General features: G+C 52.9%; 1 protein-coding gene across 1 annotated transcript in view; it reads right to left on the reverse strand.

The window, feature by feature from the left end:
• Positions 1–8,834, reverse strand: part of LOC128847462 (zinc finger protein 345-like) — a 430,467-nt gene that overhangs the window by 64,323 nt on the left and 357,310 nt on the right. The gene's annotated exons all lie outside the window — the stretch shown is intronic.

The raw sequence follows: 8,834 nt of genomic DNA on the forward strand, positions 1-8,834 counted from the left end.
GCTCTGTCTGGGGCTGGGGATACAATGTTTGGGGTGCTGGAGGGGCTCAGGGCTCAGGCAGAGAGTGCAGTGGGGGTGAAAGCTCTGGCTAGGGGTGTGGGCTCTGGGGTCGGGCAGAGCTGGGGATGAATTTGGGATACAGGCAGACTGCTCTGGTACAGGGGCCAGAGAGGAGGACTCTCCCAGCTCTTTCCCTGCCAGCAGCAGCAAGCTCTGGGATACGAGCCCCCATTTCCCGCCCCCCCAGCAGCACACTCATCCCCACCACTGTCACTGCATGTGCTCCTAGGGTCCCTCTCAGGTTCTGGAATCTCCCTCGCCTCCCCCATGGTGGGGCACTGTGTGTGCCTCCTCCCCTGCTGTTGCCCCTGACCGTAGCCTCGCTGGGGGTGAGAGATGGGGGTGCCTCCTTGCCCTGCATGGGGCAGGAGCAGTGACTGCGGGCAGGGGGGTCCCCTGTGCTGCTAGAGGGTCCCATTGGAAAATGAAAGGGTCTGAGGGGGAAAGGCAGGCTCAGAGTCAGTCTGCCCTGGCAGTGGAAAAGGGGGGCAGTAGGACACTGCAGCAACAGTTGTTGCAGGGAAGCAGCATGGAGGAAACAAAGACAGACAGGTTCTGCTCCTGGACAGAGACTCCAGGGGCCAGTGAAAGGCGAGCAGGGGGTGGGGCAGCAAGTCGGGGCCAGGGGACACTTGGGGAAGTCTTGGCGGGGCTGCAGGTGGGGCCGGGGGGGACACGCGGCCCCAAGTACTGCTGGAGTTGGGCCCTTGGCTCTGAATATTGCTGGTGCCGGAGCACCATGCACCACGTGGATTTGGAACTGAGCCTGCTTTTACGCGCCCCAAACCACTAGGCGTTCTAGGTGGTCGCTTAGTTTGCCTTATGGTTGCACCAGCCCTGAATAAGCCATAGTGGTTTTAGGCACTTTACTGGTTTGTCAAAGTCTCCCCGTACAGGGGCACGCCAGGCCGCAGCCTGGGCAGGAGGGGCGCAGGGCACGGCTGCTCTCCGCTAGCCGCGCCACCACCTTTGCAGGGCTGCTGCCCCCTGTGCCGTGCCGGCTCCTCCATGGCTGGGGCTCACCGCCCCCGCAAACCGACGCTCTGTCTCTCCGGTGCCTCCAGAAGGCGGCTCCTCCCTGCCGAGCCAGAACACCGCTTTATTAGAGTTACCATATTTCAACAATCAAAGAGAACGGGGGGAGAACCCAGCCCCCATCCACTCCCTCCCACTTTCCGCCCCCTTCAGAACCTCCAACCCCCCCTGCTCCTTGCCCCCTGACTGCCGCCTCCTGAGACCCCCTCGCACTCTAACTGCCCCCCTAGGACCGGACCCCCTAGCTGTCCCCTGGCTGCCCCAACCCTTATCCACACCCCCGCCACCAGACAGACCCCCGGGACTTCCACACCCCATCCAACCACTCCCCGCCCCCTGACAGACACCCCCCAGAACTCCCAATCCATGCAACCCTCCCCCCGCCCCGACAACCCCCCCAGAACTCCCGACCCATCCAACCCTCCCCCGCCCCCTGACAGCCCCCCAGACCTCCCGATCCATCCAACCCTCCCTGACAGCCCCCCTCCAGAGCTCCCGACCCATCCAACCCTCCCCCGCCCCCTGACAGCCCCCGCAGAACTCCCGACCCATCCAACCCTCCCCCCACCCCGACAGCCCCCCAGAGCCCACAACACATCCAACCCTGCCCCCCACCCCCTGACAGCCACCCGGATTCCCCTTGCCACCATGGCGCTCCCGCCGCTGGCTCCATGTGGAGCCAAAACAGGCAGGCTGCAGAGACCACAGCCCCTCTCCTGCAGCATGCTGGTGATGCAACGCTGAGGCAAGGGGAGGGGAGAGCGGGGGAGGGACTCTGCCTGCTGGAGGCCAATGCGAGTGGCTAAATCAGGCCCAGATGCCCAATTAGCCACGCTGCACTCTGAGTGAGGGAAAGGGAGGAGAGGGAGGAAAAATCTCGGACGCCCCCAACCACTTGGTGCCCTAGGTGACCGCCTAGTTCGCCTAGTGGCTCCACTGGCCCTGTCTCCCCCTCCTGGCTATGTCTCACATCACTGCAGCGATCAGGCGGGAATTTCATTGTCCATTTCAGTGTCTGCCTCTGGGAGTGTGAATCTAGCTCGCACCCTCAGTGTTTGTTCATTGTCATTGTTCAAAGAAAACAATCACACAACAAGGGGCAGAAAAAGCTCAAAAATAAATTAGAAAAGGACTGTTCTGGCAAATGAACATTTGCCTCATGAAGCCCTCAAAAAATCTGAGCTACATCCTGTCACACTAATCTAATATCTAAGTATGTGACCAAATGGCCTTTGGGGAACAGAGAAAAGCCCACAATCCAGGGCAGATTATAAAACACTTTCACATTCATAAAGTGAAATCCCAGAGAATCTGAAGACTCAAAATCCAGAAAATAAGTACGCATTTTCAACTAAAGGGGCTAAACCTGCTTTACTTCTCGTCTCATGAGTTAGTCCTGATAGTTAAAAATTTTCAACAGCATCATTAAAAAAAAACCTTCCCATCTACAAATGATCTGGGCTAGCCTAGACAAAAACTGGAATTAATTTTACCAATAGATGAAAACAGGGCTATAAGATCAGAAATGTCAAAATGTGCCTTCAGATTCATTTGAATTCCCTTCTTAGTTTGTGACACTTCCTTTTCCAGCCCTGACTTAGGATCATAGACATCAGAACTGTGATTCCTAGGCATGGAGAGCCAGGGACATGGTGGAAAGTGATTCCGTGGGAGGTGGAGGGGTAGAAAAGGGCCAGGATAAAACTCTCCATTTCTGGGACAGAGGCTGCTGTCTGGAGAGTGGAGGGTGATGGTGTTGGGGGAAGGAGGGAATCCCTCAGACTCACCCCATCAACCTGAAATAGCACAGAAGCTAAAACACCACATTTTACCGTCCCTGCTCCCATTTTTTTAGTATATGTTGGATTCTAGCCCATAAGGGAAAAAATGTACGAACACTCAATGTTTTTTACCAGGGCCTAGAGTAATGTGAGACTATCTGGGAATGAGACAATCTGGCCCCAAAGGGGGAAATCAGGGACTAACGATCACTCTGCTAATCGGCGGTGATCAAAATAGATAAGATGCTCCAGGTTGGTTTGTCACGCTCTCTGCAGTGTTTCACAGCTATAAGTGCCAACCTGTGGGCAGACTGGCAGAAAACCAGGCAGACACCCCAAGCTGGTAATGTGTGGGGCCTGGCCCAAGTGTCCATGTCCTCATTTCCATGGTAGGGGGATCCCGGCTGGGACGGGGAGGGAGAGGAGGGAACTTCAGTCAGGCACAGAGAGCATCTGGAGGAGTTTCTCTCCCCCTCGCCCCACCTGTGGCCCATCAGCTCAGCAGCCAGGGCTGCAGCAGGGGGGAGGGGCTGATCGGGGCATCTCCTCCTCTGCCTGGGGTTTGCTTAGACCCGACAGAGCAGGGCCGGTGCAACAATTTAGGTGACCTAGGCAGTCGCCTAGGGTACCAGGATTTAGGGGGCACCAATTTTTCCAGCAGCGACCGTGGTGGCCAAATCTTCCGCCGCCATGGTTGCCGCCGGCATTTAGATGCAGGGACCTTGGGCAGTGGAGCGTGGCGAGGGCCGCCTGCAGCAAGGGGGGAGGCAGCATGCAGGGGGACTCCCCGCCCCAGCTCACCCCTGCCCCACCTCCTCCCTGAGCACGCCATCGCTGGTTCACTTCTCCCGCCTCCTAGGCTTGCGGTGCCTAAGCTGATTGGTGCCACAAACCTGGGAGGTGGGAGAAGTGAAGCAGCGAAGGTGTGCTCGGGGAGGAGGCGGAGCAGGGGCGAGCTAGGGTGGGCGGGGGGTGCCTTAGGGCGGAGGAGGGTAGCTGACAGAGGGGGGGCGCCTCAGGGAGGAGAGGGGAGCTGCTGCTGGGGGGGGCACCTCAGGATGGGGGCTCGAAGACGGGGGTGGTGCGCAAGGTGGAAGTTTCGCATAGGGCGTAAAACATCCTTCCACCGGCCCTGAGGCAGAGCCAGAGGGTCACTGACCAGCTGATGCTCGGCTGATCCTGGATCCTCACCCCAGCCATGGACAGCTGGATCCTTGGGAGCCAAATGCCCCTGATGTGTGTGGGAATGAGGAAACGGGTTTGTCACCAGGGCCAGCCCTAGTCAGGGTCCTGAGAGAATTTCCCTGCTGTGAGGAGTCTGTAATGTCCAACCGGGCATTTGTGCAATTTGGAGCATTTCCCACACTGAGAACATCGCAGCAGTCACTTCCCTGTGTTGATTTGCAGATGCCTGATACTCTGGGAACACCAAATGAAGCTTCCAGGGCATTCAAGGTCTCTCTGTTGTGCAGATCACTGATGTGTGAATTCAGATTGAATCTTTTCCTGCAGTCAAGCTATTCCTAGGGTCTCTCACATCCAGGTGGATTCTCTGATGTTTAATGAGGTGCGATCACTGAATGAAACTTTTCTCACAGGAAAGGTATATATGAAGTTGTGACCATGATCTTGGGGGGTGGGGGCATACTGAGATTGCTCATTTAAGGCAAACTGCAAAGAATGAGGCAGTCAATCCTCAAAATTGGTGGATATTCCAACACTTCGATTCACCAAGCCAGCAGCAAGACAGCTTTTACAATACCTTACTGGGCTACACAGGCCAAAGCACAGCTCCCTTGAAGCAACCTAACCTGGCGCTCCCTCCCAGACAGCCCAGTTGAACAATGTTTTCAGTAATCCCCATCATATTTATTTTATAAAAAGTTCTACCAATCCCAAAGAATCATATAATCATAGAATATCCGGGTTGGAAGGGATCTCAGGAGGTCTTCTAGCCCAACACCCTGCTCAAAGCAGGACCAATCCCAACTAAATCATCCCAACCAGGCCTTTGTCAAGCCTGACCTTTAAAACCTCGAAGGAAGGAGATTCCACCACCTCCCTAGGTAACCCATTCCAGTGCTTCACCATCGTCCTAATGAACAAGATTTTCCTAATATCCAACCTAAACCCCCACTCCAACTTGAGACCATTACTCCTTGTTCTGTCATCAGGTACCACTGAGAACAGTCTGGATCCATCCTCTTTGGAGCCCTCTTTCAGGTAGTTGAAAGCAGCTATCAAATCCCCTCTCATACTTCTCTTCTGCAGACTAAACAATCCCAGTTCCCTCAGCCTCTCCTCATAAGTCATGTGCTCCAGCTACCTAATCATTTTTGTTGCCCTCCGCTGGGCTCTTCCCAATTTTTCCACATCCTTCTTGTAGTGTGGGGCCCAAAACTGGACACAGTATTCCAGATGAGGTCTCACCAATGTCGAATAGAGGGGAGTGATCCCGTCCCTCGATCTGCTGGCAATGCCCATACTTATACAGCCCAAAATGCCGTTAGCCTTCTTGGCAACAAGGGCACACTGTTGACTCATATCCAGCTTCTCATCCACTGTAACCCCTAGGTCCTTTTCTGCAGAACTGCTGCCTAGCCATTTGGTCCCTAGTCTGTAAAAATGAATGGGATTCTTCCGTTCTAAGTGCAGGACTCTGCACTTGTCCTTGCTGAACCTCATCAGGTTTCTTGTGGCCCAATCCTCTAATTTGTCTAGGTCCCTCTGTATCCTATCCCTACCCTCCAGCGTATCTACCACTCCTCCCAGTTTGCTGTCATCTGCAAACTTGCTGATAGCGCAATCAGCCCCATCCTCCAGATCATTAATGAAGATATTGAACAAAACCGGCCCCAGGACCGACCCTTGGGGCACTCCGCTTGAAACGGGCTGACAACTAGACATGGAGCCGTTGATCAATACCCGTTGAGTCCGACGATGTAGCCAGCTTTCTATCCACCGTATAGTTAATTCATCCAGCCCGTACTTCTTTAACTTGCTGGCAAGAATACTGTGGGAGACCGTATCAAAAGCTTTGCTAAACTCAAGAAATAACACATCCACTGCTTTCCCCTCATCCACAGACCCAGTTATCTCCTCATAGAAGGGAATTAGGTTAATCAGGCATGACTTGCCCTTGGTGAATCCATGCTGACTGTTCCTGATCACTGTCCTCTCCTCTAAGAAATTCAGAATTAATTCCTTGTGGACCTGTTCCATGATTTTTCCAGGGACTGAGGTCAGGCTGACTGGTCTGTAGTTCCCCAGATCCTCCTCCTTCTCTTTTTAAAAGATGAGCACTACATTAGCCATTTTCCAGTCATCCGGGACCTCCCCTGATCGCCATGAGTTTTTAAAGATAATGGCCAATGGCTCTGCAATCACATCTGCCAACTCCTTTAGTACCCTCGGATGCAGCGCATCCAGCACCATGGACTTGTACTTGTCCAGTTTTTCTAAATAGTCCCGAACCACTTCTTTCTCCACAGAGGGCGGGTCAACTTCTCCCCATACTGTGCTGCCCAGTGCATCAGTCTGGGAGCTGTCCTTTTTTGTCAAGACAGAGGCAAAAAAATCATTGAGTACATTAGCTTTTTCCACATCCTCTGTCACTAGGTTGCCTCCCTCATTCAGTAAGGGGCCCACACTTTCCTTGAGTTACTCTTAACATCTCTTGCTAGCTGCAACTCCAAGTGTGATTTGGCCTTCCTGATTTCACTCCTGCATGCCTGAGCAATATTTTTATACTCCTCCCTGGTCATTTGTACAATCTTCCACTTCTTGTAAGCTTCTTTTTTGCATTTAAGATCAGCAAGGATTTCACTGTTTAGCCAAGCTGGTCGCCTGCCATATTTACTATTCTTTCTACACATTGGGATGTTTTTTTCCTGCAACCTCAATAGGGATTCTTTAAAATACAGCCAGCTCTCCTGGACTCCTTTCCCACTCATGTTATTCTCTCAGGGGATCCTGCCCATCAGTTCCCTGAGGGAGTCAAAGTCTGCTTTTCTTAAGTCCAGGGTCTGTATTCTGCTGCTCTCCTTTCTTCCTTGTGTCAGGATCCTGAACTTGACCATCTCATGGTCACTGCTTCCCAGATTCCCAACCACTTTCGTTTCCCCTAGTAATTCTTCCCAGTTTGTGAGCAGCAGGTCTAGAAAAGCTTTGCCCCAATTGGTTCCTCCAGCACTTGCACCAGGAAATTGTCTCCTACACTTTCCAAAAACTTCCTGGATTGTCTGTACACTGCTGTGTTGCTCTCCCAGCAGATATCAGGGTGATTCAAGTCTCCCATAAGAACCAGGGCCTGCGATCTAGTAACTTCTGCTAGTTGCCGGAAGAAAGCCTCGTCCACCTCATCCCTCTGGTCTGGTGGTCTATAGCAGACTCCGACCATGACATCACCCTTGTTGCTCACACTACTAAACTTAATCCAGAGACTCTCAGGTTTTTCTTCAGTTTCATACCGGAGCTCTGAGCAGTCATATTCCTCTCTTACATACAATGCAACTCCCCCACCTTTTCTGCCCTGTACTGTCCTTCTTGAACAGTTTATATCCATCCATGACAGTACTCCAGTCATGTGAGTTATCCCACCAAATCTCTGTTATTCCAATGACATCATAGTTCCTTGACTGTGGCAGGACTTCCAGTTCTCCCTGCTTGTTTCCCAGGCTTCTTGCATTTGTGTACAGGCACTTAAGAGAACTCACTGATTGTCCCGCTTTCTCAATCTGAGACGGGAGTCCTACCCTCTTGCACTCTCCTGCTCGTGCTTCCTCCCCGTATCCTATTTCCCCACATAACTCAGGGCTTTGGTCTACTTCCTCTGGTGAACCTAGTTTAAAGCCCTCCTCACTAGGTTAGCCAGCCTGCTTGCGAAGATGCTCTTCCCTCCCTTGGTTAGGTGGAGCCCATCTCTGCCTATCACTCTTCCTTCTTGGAACACCATCCCACGGTCGAAGAACTCAAAGCCTTCTCTCTGACACCACCTGCGTAGCCATTCGTTGACTTCCACAATTCGGTGGTCTCTATCCAGGCCTTTTCCCTGCACAGGGAGGATGGATGAGAACAGCACTTGCACCTCAAACTCCTTTATCCTACTTCCCAGAGCCACGCAGTCTGTAGTGATCGGCTCAAGGTCATTCTTGGCAGTATCATTGGTGCCCACAAGGAGAAGCAGGAAGGGGTAGCGATCCGAGGGCTTGATGAGTCTCGGCAGTCTCTCTGTCACATCATGAATCCTAGCTTCTGGCAAGCAGCAGACCTCTCCGTTTTCTCGGTCGGGGCGGCAGATAGATGACTCAGTCCCCCTGAGAAGGGAGCCCCCGACCACCACCACCCTCTTCCTTCTCTTGGGAGCGGTGGTTTTGGAACCCCCATCCCTAGCACAGTGCATCTCATGCCTTCTAATCGGTGGAGCCTCCTTCTGCTCCCTTCCCTCAGATGTCTCATCTAGTCCACTCTCCGCATTAGTACCTTTGGAGAGAACATGAAAACGGTTGCTCACCTGTATCTCCATTGCTGGTACATGGACGCTCCTCTTTCTTCTTCTGGAGATCACATGCTGCCAAATTTCTTCACCGTCCCTCTGTCCCTTCTGGGCAGCCAGCTCCAAATCTTCAGAACGTTGTGCCCGTAGAAGCATATCCTGACATCTGTCCAGGAAATCTTCATTTTCTCATATGCAACGCATGGTCGATACTTGTTTCTCCAGACCTCAAACCTTCTCTTCCAATATGGAGATCAGCTTTCACTTTGTCGATTCTGTCCTATGGAAGAAAGACAAACATGGCACAACTTGTGCAGGTTACAACAACTGAACGCTCACCTTCCATAACTGCTTCCTTCTAAGAGCTTCCTCAGCTCTTGCAGCAACTCACAGAAGCCTGCAAGATGCAAGCCTCAGTGGTCTCTCCTGAGGTGAACCCCCAGGCAAACTCCCCCTGCTAGCCT

The sequence above is a fragment of the Malaclemys terrapin genome, chromosome 13 (genome assembly GCF_027887155.1).
Source record: "Malaclemys terrapin pileata isolate rMalTer1 chromosome 13, rMalTer1.hap1, whole genome shotgun sequence".
Taxonomy (NCBI): Eukaryota; Metazoa; Chordata; order Testudines; family Emydidae; genus Malaclemys; species Malaclemys terrapin.